General features: G+C 48.4%; 1 protein-coding gene across 1 annotated transcript in view; it reads right to left on the bottom strand.

Annotated features, from left to right (window-relative positions):
* Positions 1 to 12,673, bottom strand: part of RAP1GAP2 (RAP1 GTPase activating protein 2) — a 314,933-nt gene that overhangs the window by 129,173 nt on the left and 173,087 nt on the right. The gene's annotated exons all lie outside the window — the stretch shown is intronic.

The following is a 12,673-nucleotide window of genomic DNA, read 5'->3' as shown; positions in this document are numbered from 1 at the left end:
ATAGCAATAGCACTTAGACTTATATACCGCTTCATAGTGCTTTTACAGCCCTCTCTAAGCGGTTTACAGAGTCAGCCTCTTGCCCCCAATAATCTGGGTACCCACCTCAGAAGGATGGAAGGCTGAGTCAACCTTGAGCCTGGTGAGATTTGAACTGCCGAACTGCACAGGGGTAGGTTCTAAATTTTTTTACTACCGGTTCTGTGGGCATGGCTTATTTTGTGGGTGTGGCTTGGAGGTCATGTGACTAGGTGGGCGTGGCTAGCTGGTCAGAGTCATTTCTGGAAGGTCCTCGCACTTACGACCAGTCCTCGCACTTACAACCCAACTCATTTGTTTGCTTTTAACACTGATCAGCTGTAGGATGGCCCTTTGAAGCCCCCCCCCCCCCCCGCAAGAGTTTAAACAGTTTTTTTCCCTCTAGTCATCAGCTGGGACTCAGGAGGCAGCAACAGATTGGGGGTGGGACCAAATAAAAGGTAAGAATAACGTGGGGGGTTGGGGGGGAGGGCGGGGGGGGGAGAACCGGTTCGGTGATGTCATGTCGTCACTGCTATCGGCTCAGCCGAACTGGACCGAACCGGGAGGAACCCACCACTGGAACTGCAGATAGCAGTCCGCTGAAATAGCCTGCAGTGCTGCACTCTAAGCACTGCGCCACCAGGGCTATTCTGCACCCCTTCCCTCAAACGTTCTTTAAAATACAGAGTTTCCAGAATTCCTTTAGGAACCTCCAACATGCAACCTGCGGTTACTAATCCTAAAATGAATCCTCTTTACCCGGAGCTTCAAAATTTGTGTTTGCTGGGAAGATGTGTAGCTAAAAGTCAGTCTATTTATTTATTTATTTATTAGTTCAATTTATGTGCCGCCCGCCTCCGAAGACTCAGGGCAGCTTACAATGCACTTATAGCAATAGCCTTCATTCTTTTGTATATACCTGCTTATTAGGGCTTTTGCCACCCCATAAGCAGTGTTTCTACAAAGTCAGCTTATTGCCCCCACAATCCAGGTCCTCAATTTACCTACCTCGGAAGGATGGAAGGCTGAATCAACCTTGAGCCTGGTGAGATTTGAACTCGCACTAATTGCAGGCAGCTGGCATCTAAGTGCTACATAACAGCACTTAGTCCGCTACACCACCAAGGCTCTACATTTAGTCTATTTCTGACTTTGGGGATATTTTTTCATAACCAAACAAAAGTGTATTTTCTGTGCAATTCACAGCCCTTGCTCACAGGATCTGGATGTCACAAAACAAAGCCTACATTTTGTAATTAACCCTCGTGCCCTGTTTTGATTGGCAGAGTGCTGCAGGAGGCTGAGTGCTGTCACGCCCACCCTGGCCACGCCCCAGGCCCTCCGAGGTCAAACACAACCCTGATGCAGTCCTCAATGAAATCGAGTTTGACACCCCTGTTATATATCAACTTTTAAAATACATAAGTGGTGGATTGCATCCAGCTCCCGGTTGTTTCTCTGTTCAAACTAGCCAAAATTAATTTCCAAATTTAGCAGCAAACAGCCAAATTTAACAAATTTGGGTGGAAATAATTGTGGTAAGTCTGTTCAGTAATTCCACTTTCTCTTCTAACAATACAGGTAGTCCTCACAACTGAGCCAGTGGTGGATTCCTCCCGGTTCGGCCTGGTTCCACCGAGCCGATAGCAGTGACAATATGACGTCACCAAACCGGTTCTGCCCCCCCCCGCCCCCCCAGCATTATTCTTACCTTTTATTTGGCCCCACCCCCAATCTATTGCTGCCTCCTGAGTCCCAGATGATGGGCTATAAGGAAAAAAACTGTTTAAACTCTTGCCGCGGGACTTCAAAGGGCCGCCCTACAGCTGATCAGTGGTAAAAGGCAGTTTGGTGGTAGACCTGTGCCTCCAAAAACAAATGAGTAGATCGGTGCCTGCAAAAATAAATGGGTAGACCAGTACAGCTCTACAAGCAGTTAAAAGCCTGGTAGACCAGTACCTCTGCTAAATTCTAAAGAATTGTCACATGACCATCAAGCCACACCCTCAAAATAAGCCATGCCCACAGAACCGGTAGTAAAAATTTTTAGAACCCACCCCTGAACTGAGCCCAAAATTTCCGTTGCTGAACAAGACGGTTCTTCAGGGAGTTTTACCCCGTTTTATGAAATTTCCTGCTGCATTTGTTAAGTGAATCACTGCAGTTGTTAAGCTGGTAACACGGTTGTTAAGTGAATCTGGTTTCCCCATTGACTTTGCTTGTCAGATGGTTGGAAAAGACAATCTTAGTATGATCCTGGACACTGCAACTGTCATAAATGTTCAAACTTCTGAATTTTGATCACATGATTATGGGGATGCTGCAATGGTCGTAAATGTGAAAAATGGTCACTAAATGAATGGACTACCTGTACCTCAGAATAACCACTGTTATTTAATTTATGTCACTATTCATCTCACCTACATGACTGTGGTGGGTGGCTTACAACAATTAAAAATACAACAAAAAAGTCATGAAAATCAATTTGAAGTTAGTTAAAACCATTTGTGGAAGCATACAATAAATCAGTAATAATACAATCTTAAGGTGTGGTCCTTTATAAGACCACACATAGAATACTGCATCCAGTTTTGGTCACCACATTATAAAAAAGATGTTGAGACCAGGGGTGAAATCCAGCAGGTTCTGACAGGTTCTGGAGAACCGGTAGCGGAAAGTTTGAGTAGTTCAGAGAACCAGTAGCGGAAAGTTTGAGTAGTTCGGAGAACCGGCAAATGCCACCTCTGGCTGGCTCCAGGGTGGGGTGGGAATGGAGATTTTGCAATATCCTTCCCCCAGGAGTGGGGAGGGAATGGGGATTTTGCAGTATCCTTCCCCTGGAGTGGGGAGGGAATGGAGATTTTGCAGTATCCTTCCCCTGCCACCCCCACCAAGCTACATCCACCAAGCCACACCACGCCCAGCTATGCCCACAGAACCGGTAGTAAAAAAATTTGGATTTCACTACTGGTTGAGACTTTGAAAAAGGTGCGAAGAAGAGCAACTAAGATGAGTAAAGGCCTGGGGACAAAAATATATGAAGAACGGTTGCAGGATTTGGGTTTGGCTAGTCTGGAGAAAAGAAGCGGGTGACATGATAGCAGTATTCCAGTATCTGAGGGGCTGCAACAAAGAAGAGGGGGATCAACTTATTTTCCAAAGCACCAGAAGGCAAGACAAAAAGCAATGGATGGAAACTAATCAAGGAGAGAAACAGCCTGAAATTAAGGAGAAACTTCCTATCAGTGAGAATTAACCAGTGGAACAGTTTGTCTCCAAAAGTTATGGATGCTTCATCACCGGAGGATTTTAAGAAAGACATTTCTGACAGCCATTTGTCAGAAATGGTGTAGGGCAGTGATGGCTAACCTTTTTGCCATCACGTGCCAAAAGTGGGGGGGACCGTGGGAGGGTTGCGTGCATGTGTGCCCACACCCATAATTCAATACGCCCCACCCACCCCCATGCATGCACACGTGACCCCCCCCCACGCTCCCCCTGCTTTTGGCACGCGATGGCACGGTGGGCCCCATAGGCCTGCTTTTTGCCCTCCCCAGGCTCCAGAGGCTTTCTAGGAGCCTGGGGAGGGCGAAAACAGCCTTCCCCACCCCACCCCGGAGGCCCTCTGGAGGCCAGAAATGGCCCATTTCTCGACTTCCGGTGGTCCCAAAAGGCCCAAAAATCAGCTAGCTGGCACACCCATGTGTGCTGGAGCAGAGCTAGGGCAACGCTCGCCTGCCCACAGATATGGCTCCTCGTGCCACCTGTGGCATGCGTGCCATAGGTTCGCCATCACGGGTATAGGGTCTCCTGCTTGAGCAGGGGGTTGGACTAGAAGATCTCCAAGGTCCCTTCCAGCTCTATTCTGAATGAAACTTTCAAGCTGGTAACCTTGAGAAACACTGGGGTAGAAGAAGACTGCAGCTGATAAAGAATCTGACATCACCCCCCCCACCCCCCATTCATGAAAATGGCTCTGCAATCCTATTGGCCTTTTCCCAAAAAATATGTCAAATCAAACTTCTCTTTCTCTGCAGCAAAGAAGAATGGAAAAGTTGGAAGAAGAAGAACAAGCAGTATAATAAATATCCATCTCTCTTCTCAAAGAAGACTGATGATACACCTCGTGGCTATTCTTCATTTTTTTTTCTTTCTTTCCTTGCCTATTTGGTCTGGCTCAGAAAACTCTTGAAATGAAATTTGAAACAAAAATACATTAAGGGACTACAATTTCCACCGGCACTGGATATTGTTAACCGACAGGGCTGGTTTTCTTTGATGCTTGTTCCGATGTTGATACAGCCTTTCAGATGAGCTATAATTGAGTTAATGTCATCGTACATATTTATGGTTATTGTCTCTCAACTGTTCTGGCGTACGAAGGAAGGCCGAGGCAAAGTCTCTTTGCTGGAAATGTGTCAAGCCAGTAAAAAAATAATAATAATAATAGTAACGTGGATTAAGGATTATCCCTCGGATAGTTTGCTTGGATTTGGGCGTTAGCTTCTCAAATGGCATGGAGGGGGGGGGGCGCAGAAAAACAGGCCAAGCAAATAAATAAACAAATAAATAAGTGGGGAAGCTAGCCTAAACATCTGGATGCAGACACCACACACGCAGCTTCAAGCTCCCATATGGAGCGGAGAAGAAAAAAAACCCAGCCAGATGGTAACCCTATTTTCAATCAGGGCTGGGTGACAGCGTGGGGTATTTCCAGTTGCTAGGGAACAGCAGTCTCTCTTCTTCTCCAGAACCAACATGAAATGTTCTATGTAATCTTGGACAGACAAATACCATCTCGTGATGTTTCTAATGTCTGGGTGGAGGTGAGGGGAGGGGGGAGCTGGAAATATTTCAGGCCTCATGGTCTACAATATTTCAGGCCTCATGGTCTACAATTACCCCCCTCTAGTAGTGAGTTCTACTAGAGAGGCCTGATCAATTTGCATCGGAAAGGAGGAGAAGTGGTATTTTGAAGAGGGCGGCTTGGTCTATCTACTTTCCATATTACAGGTAGTCCTCGACAGGGGTGGGCTTCAAAATTTTTAGCAAGAGGTTCTCTGCCCGATTGCTGGGTGGGTGTGGCCATGATGGGTGTGGCCTAGTCGGTCTCCTGCACCACGGCAGGGGGGCACTTTTGCCCTCCCCAGGCTCCAGAGGCTTTCCTCGAGCCTCCGGGAGGGCGAAAATAGCCCTAACCAGGAGAAATGGAAGTCCTTCATGGTCCGGTTCAGACAATTCCTGGCAGGCAGCAGGTTCACCGACCTGGACGACAACCGAAAGCGAGTCCTGTTCCTGGCTCACTGTGGTTCGGGGGTCCTGGAAATGGCCATGGATCTCATGGCACCGAGGGATATTGAACTGATGTCTTGGACCGAACTACAGGAAATCCTGCAAGAGCATTATGCTCCAACCAGCACCCCGTTGGCCAACCGGTTTGATTTCCACCAGCGGAATCAATGAGACAGCGAATCGGTTAAGGACTTCGTATCTGCTCAGCCAGCTGTGAGTTTGAGAACGTGGACATCCAACTGAGAGACCGGATCCTCTTCGGGATGAGGGACGTTTCTGTCCAGAAGAAACTCCTCAGCCGTAAGAAGGTCTCACTGAGAGATGTGATCGAGGAAGCTACAGCTGCAGAATCGTCAGAGAGAACAGCAGCCACCATGAGGAGGTCTAAGGGGATCCACAAGATCTACAAGGATTCCTAACCTTCATCAGACGAGACCACCACGGGGTCAGAGTCCGAAGCCAAAATGGCCGTAGACAAGGTTCTCAGACCCCAACGGCGGGAAAGCCCTCAAGATGGCAGATGAGAGGAACTCTATGCCAGTTGCAACGGGGATCACGTGCACGTCAGATGTCACTGGCGGGATGCGACCTGCAGACGTTGCAGAAGGAAGGGCCACATCGCTGAAGCGTGCAGAGCGGCAGAACCGGTCATGGAGGCTCCCAGAACCCACAACCGCGAGAACCAGAGGTCATCCAAATGGTCCCAATACCCCAGGCGCAAGGGAGAAGGCTACGCGAAGAGCAGAGAGGTCCATCAGACCACCATAGTGCACACCACTGCTGAGGGATCCAACAAGTTCCACGTGACTGTCCACGTGGAAGGGACACCATGTCCCATGGAGATTGACTCCGGATCGCTCTATTCCATTATAGACTGGGTTCAGCTCAAGAAACTCAAGCCGCAAAAATTGGTGAATTTCGGGAGCCACCCAATCAGAATCCTGGGAAGGACCAAGCTCAGAGTCCAGTACAAAGACTTCTCCGGGGACCTTCCCATCGCAGTCGTCAAGGAGACCCGACCAACCCTTCTTGGAGTGGAGTGGTTCAAGCCTCTAGGGCTCACCATTGGTGGAATTAATCAAATTAGACAGAGGAAACTCAACAAGCTCCTAGGAGACTTCCAGGACATCTTCAACGGGAGCCTAGGTAAATTTTTGGGGAAACCCATTTCATTCAATTTAGATCCAACAACTACTCCAATTCGGCTAGAGCCCCGCAGGGTTCCATTCGCCCTCCGGCCTAAAGTTGACGCTCAACTGGACAAATTAATCACCCAGGGTATATTGGAGCCGATTGATCATGCTGCATGGGAGACCTCCATTGTGACCCCAATGAAGCATGATGGATCTGTGTGCATCTGCGCTGATTATAAATGCACCATTAACAGGGTGTTACAGCAGAGCGCATAGCCAGTCCCAGTGGTGCAACATCTGTTGCATTCGCTAGGGAGTGGAACCATATTCGCAAAACTGGACCTGGCCCAGGCTTACCAGCAACTGCCAGTCGATGAAAAAACTGCAGAGGCTCAGACTATTGTCACTCACCAGGGCGCATTCAAATGCAACCGCCTCCAATTTGGAGTCAGCACTGCCCCAGGCATTTTCCAATCGATGATGGAACGCCTTCTGCAAGGCATTCCAGGGGTGGTGCCATACTTTGATGACGTCTTGGTCTCCGGCCACTCTGAAGCCCAACTACTGGAACGGCTCAGGCTTGCCCTGCAGTGGTTGCAGACGAAGGGTCTAAGAGTCAGGAGAGACAAGTGCATCATTGGGGTCCAGGAGGTCGAGTTCCTGGGCTACCTAATTGATAGCAAAGGCATCCACCCCATCAAAAGTAAAGTAAAACAATTCACGAAGCTCCAGCCCCCCCAAAATAAAGCAGAGCTTCAGGCTTTCTTGGGACTACTGAATTTTTACAGTGTCTTTTTAAAACAGAAAGCCACAGTTGCTGAGCCGCTCCATCGACTCTTAGGGAAGGCGATCCCTTGGAAATGGGGAGAAGAAGAAGAGGCAGCTTTCCGGAACATCAAAAGACTACTCTCTTCGGACAGCATCCTCATGCAGTACCATGAGACACTCCCCCTGTTTCTGACCTGCGATGCCTCGCCATATGGAGTAGGGGTTGTCCTCAGCCACCAACTTCCCAACGGATCAGAAGCTCCCATTGCGTTTTTCTCGAAAACAATGTCCACGACTGAGCGCTGGCATCAAGCGCTTCCATGAATACCTATACGGAAGAGCATTCACCATCGTGATGGACCACAAGCCACTGCTGGGACTCCTCGCAGGAGACAAGCAAATGCCCACCTACATGTCGCCCAGGATGACACGCTGGGCCATCTTCCTCGCCGGCTACTCGTATAAGCTGATACACAAACCTGGCAAGACCATCTGCAACGCCGATGCCCTCAGCAGATGCCCCATCCAAGAGCCAGTGGAAGACCCGGCACCCACTCTCGGACTGTTCCATATCGATGATGACCAGTTGTGCCCAATATCATCCACCACCGTGGCGAAGCATACCCGAAGAGAAAAAACCCTCAGGCAAGTCATGTCCTGGACCTTGAGGGACTGGCCAAGGGGGAGAGTGGGCGAAGAGTTTAGTCAGTTCGTGCGGAAACAACAAGAACTCTCCACAATGCAAGGATGCCTCCTCTGGGGCGACAGGGTGGTGATCCCACACACCCTACAGAAGAAGACCTTGGAGACACTGCACAGCGGGCATCCTGGCATCATCAGGATGAAGACCCTGGCAGGGAGCTAAGTCTGGGGGCCAACGCTGAAAAATGGATCGCCAGATGTGACCCGTGCCAGGAGGTGAGACTGGCGCCACCGCAAGCTCAGCCAACGGAGTGGGAGACGCCCAGCAGCCCCTGGTCGAGAACACACATCGACTTCGCAGGACCAATAGATGGCAAGTCTCTCCTCATCATAGTGGACGCATTCTCAAAATAGCTGGAAGTAATCGCGATGCCCACCACCACGACGGAGGCCACCATCAGGGCACTCCGCCGGCTGTTCGCCACGCACGGCCTTCCAGACATCCTGGTCTCGGACAACGGCCCCCAGCTCACTTCCAAGACCATGGAAGACTTCTTAGCAGAGCTGGGCATTAGGCACGCCCTCATCGCCCCTTACAGGCCAGCAGGAAACGGGCAAACGGAGAAAATGGTGAGACTCACCAAAGACACACTCGTCAAAATGGGCGCAGGAGACTGGCAGGAGAAAATTGATAAGTTCCTGTTCGCCCAGCACATCACTCCGCACACCACCAGCTCTGATGGGGAGAAGACTACGATCACCTTTGGATCAGCTACACCCCCAGTACAATCCACAGTGCCAACAAAACAATGCCCAGCTGCCACGGACTTTCAGAACCGAAGATCCGGTCTTCGCGCTAAATTTCCAGGGCCCTCCGAAGTGGCTGAAAGGACTGATCGGGAGAGTGACCGGCCCGAGGTCATACGAAGTGGAGCTGGAAGATGGACGAACCTGCAGGTGTCACATCGACCAGCTCCGGAAAAGGTGGAGGGGAGTTGAGAAAGACCAGCCAGATGAGGTAGCCCTGCGCCACCCTGGTGGGGTAGACTTCCACCACCCTGATGAGGTAGGCCTACAACACCCCGACGAGGTAGGCCGACACCACCCAGACAAGGTAGGCCTGCGCCACCCCGACGAGGGAGGCCTGCGCCACCCAGACGAGGGAGGCCTGTGCCATCCAGACAAGGGGGGGCCTGCACCGCCCCGGCGAGGTAGACTGCCGTCACCCCGACGAGGTAGGCCTATACCACCCAGCCGAGGTGGGCCTGCGCCACCCTGGCAAGGTAGGCCAACACCACCCAGACCGAGTCGACCCGCATCAACCGCAACCGCAGCCGCAGGGGCGTCCCACCACAACAGTCCGCCAGGGGCTCGGAGCACAAGCTGAAGAAGGGAGGAAAGAACCCAAGGACCTACCGCGGTTCAGCTGCACAGCCCGGGTCCAAGGCGAACTTCAGCGGCTGAGTCTCCGTCATCCCGGCCAGGAGGAGGGACTCTGCCACCCGCAGGACAATCCAACAAACCCAGCCGGAGGCAGTAGGCCAGACCCAGCGCACTCGACGGCCAAGTTCCAGACAATTCCACGTCAGGAACTGGAGAGGGCGGGAGCCCAACCCGTCCGGATCAACATCGAAGCAGGGACTGAACCACGCAGGTCAAGTAGGGTTAGTAGACGCCCCGCCTACCTGCGCGACTACGTGACCTATGTCGGCCATGGATTGACAGACTGAGAACTAGGAGGGGAGGGGTGTTGTGTCCTTATATGGGCATCTGCCGGTAGTTGGCTAATCCACCAGTGGGAAGTTTAAATGAATGTCATTGGCCGGCTAGCTTGCCAGAGTTGTATATAAGGAGGGCTCAGCAGCACAGCCGGCAATTCCCTATGAGCTGAATAAAGTGCTGAACGGACCTCTGCTGAGTCGCGTCTTCTTTTCCCCGCGCCAATCTAACAGTTGCTACTCTAACTCAATACCTGCTGCTTAAAAGAATGACTTCAACAGTCTTTAAACCAGCTTTGGGATTCTATGATTACTAACATGGTATATGTCAATAGACTTTTTTTTTTTCATTTAATTTCCATTTGCTTTGAAACTCATCGAATTTGGTACTCAATGCATTTTGATGTGAAAGTACTCACCGTTTGTTTGCTACTCAACACACAAGTTAGAATTTGTCGGTATTGGCTGCCTTGTGACTCACTACATTATTCCTTATGGGAAAAAAATTGTTTGGTAGTCATGATTTTTGGTACTCATTGCACCCAGAACCAATTAATGATGAGAACCGAGGTAGCATTGTAAATCGAATTTCATCTATCTATCTATCTATCTATCTATCTATCTATCTATCTATCTATCTATCTATCTATCTATCATCTATCATCTATCTATTATTTATCTATCATTTACTGTCTGTCTGTCTGTCTCTATCTATCTATCTATCATCTATCATCTATCTATTATTTATCTATCATTTACTGTCTGTCTGTCTGTCTGTCTGTCTGTCTGTCTGTCTGTCTGTCTCTATCTATCTATCTATCTATCTATCTATCTATCTAATTTGATTTCTTACCCAAACTAAATGTGTAAAGAATGAAAATTAATAATAAAAACCAGGAGGCATATCAACACTCTTGAACTCTATATAGAGAAAAGTTTAACTTGACATTCACTACATAATCTACTTTCCTCCTTTAAATTATTCAAATACCTTGATGATTCCTGGAAATTATCAGGAAGGAAACCAAATACAGAAAAAAAATTGGTTTCTAAGGCCAGAACTCTATACTACAGACAATAACTGCATACATTTATATATTTATAACAGTGGTGGGTTTCAAATTTTTTTACTACCGGTTCTGTGGGTGTAGCTTGGTGGGAATGGTATGGCTTAGTGGGCGTGGCAGGGGAAGGATACTGTAAAATCTCCATTCCCTCCCCAATCCAGGGGAAAATTACTGCAAAATCCCCATTTCCTTCCAATCAGCTGGGACTTGGGAGGCAGAGAATAGATGGGAGCGGGGCCAGTCAAGTTTCTTTTTAAGGTCCAAATTTTAAAACAGCCTCAGTTATTCATTGCCACAATACACTAGGTTTGCTAACACTGGTGGTTTTAAAAAGAGATTAAATTATTTTCTAGAAACAAGGATGTTTGCTATTATGAAAGGGATGTAGGGAATAACTTCTGAACTCCAGATCTAGGAGACAAAAAACAAAACAAAACCCTGACTATTTTTATCTTGATTGAAGTAGCAACTTACGTTAAACACCAGGTTGGTCACTGTTAAGAATAGAAGGTAATAGGTTTGTTTGTTTATATGGTAGACTCCTATTAATTCCAAGATGCTCAGTTTAAGGTGACCCATCTGGATTTTTTCAGAGCAGGGTGATTAAACCATGATTTATTTATTTTTAATTTTTGCTTTAATTTATATGCCGCCCTTCTCCGGAGACTCAGGGCGGCTTACAATGCGTTAAGCAATAGCCTTCATACTTTTGTATATTTATACAAAGTCATCTTATTGCCCCCACAATCTGGGTCCTCATTTCACCTACCTTTGAAAGGATGGAAGGCTGAGTCAACCTTGAGCCTGGTGAGATTTGAACTTGCAGTAATTGCAAGCAGCAGTTGTCAATAACAGTGCTTTAGTCCACTGTACTACAGGCTCTGAGAATTTAGACTGTTCTCCAGAGATCTAAACATACTTTTATCCCTGATTACTGAGCACGATGGCCAGTGTTAATGAGACTTGGAATCACAATGATGTTGGAGAGATAATTCCCGTCCCAGTTATTTTTCAATAATAATGACTATAAAAAAAGGAGGTGGATTATTGCAATGTACTTTGTATCAGCCAGTCTGGCCCTACCAGTAGTCAGAGTAGGGCAGCTATCTCAGGACGCAAAAGCTGGGTGCTGTCAACTCTTCCTCAGCTGCCCCTTATGTTAAAAGCCTAACTTGGTCTAGATCCAAAGCAAAGCCATCTGCTCCCCTACCAGCTTGTTCTGTTCACTTAAAATCCACTGAAAATTCTGTGTCACGGACTCGCTTCTTAGGATGAGAAATAAGGTATTCTCGGCAGAGGTGGGTTTCAGCAGGTTCTGACCAGTTCTGGAGAACCGGTAGCGGAAATTTTGAGTAATTCATAAAACTGTTAGTAAAAATTCTGACTGGCCCCGCCCCCATCTATTCTCTGCCTCCCAAGTCCCAGCTGATCAGGAGGAAATGGGGATTTTGCAGTAACCTTCCCCTGGATTGGGGAGGGAATGGAAATTTTACAGTATCCTTCCCCTGCCACACCTACCAAGCCATACCCACCAAGCCAAGCCAAGCCACACCCACCAAGCCATACCACACCCACCAAGCCACGCCCACAGAACCGGTAGTAAAAAAATTTGAAACCCATCCCTGATTCTTGGTGGAGAATAGTCCATGCTGGTGGAAAACCTGGAATTTGGGTGACCCTCCTTTCGAACATGTGAAATCATCGGAGGAGGAGTCAAGGTTGGCTTTGGTCTCACCGAGAGATCCACAAGGTTGCCAATTTTGGAGACCCCTGAGCTCTTGCCCCAATTACACCCTTTCCTGAACCAGGGGGGCATTTGCTGACAGTCACTCATGTCTTGCATTATGCAATGCAATCTGCAAGGAGCTGCCCTTGAAGACTACCTGGAAACGTCAACGGATCCAGAATGCACAGCAGCGTGCGCTGTCACAGGGCCCATCGGTTTCCCAATTAATATTTATTGAACAAACCCCCTTACAAAACAGAGAGAGAGAAAAGGAATAAATGAATATAATATAAAGCTAACTAAAAT

The sequence above is a fragment of the Pituophis catenifer genome, unplaced genomic scaffold (assembly GCF_029215685.1).
Source record: "Pituophis catenifer annectens isolate HBS135680 unplaced genomic scaffold, rPitCat1.0.hap2 SCAF_1, whole genome shotgun sequence".
In the NCBI taxonomy this organism is placed as follows: Eukaryota; Metazoa; Chordata; class Lepidosauria; order Squamata; family Colubridae; genus Pituophis; species Pituophis catenifer.
Note: the sequence above shows the minus strand (reverse complement) of the source record. Positions and strands in the feature narration are given on the sequence as shown.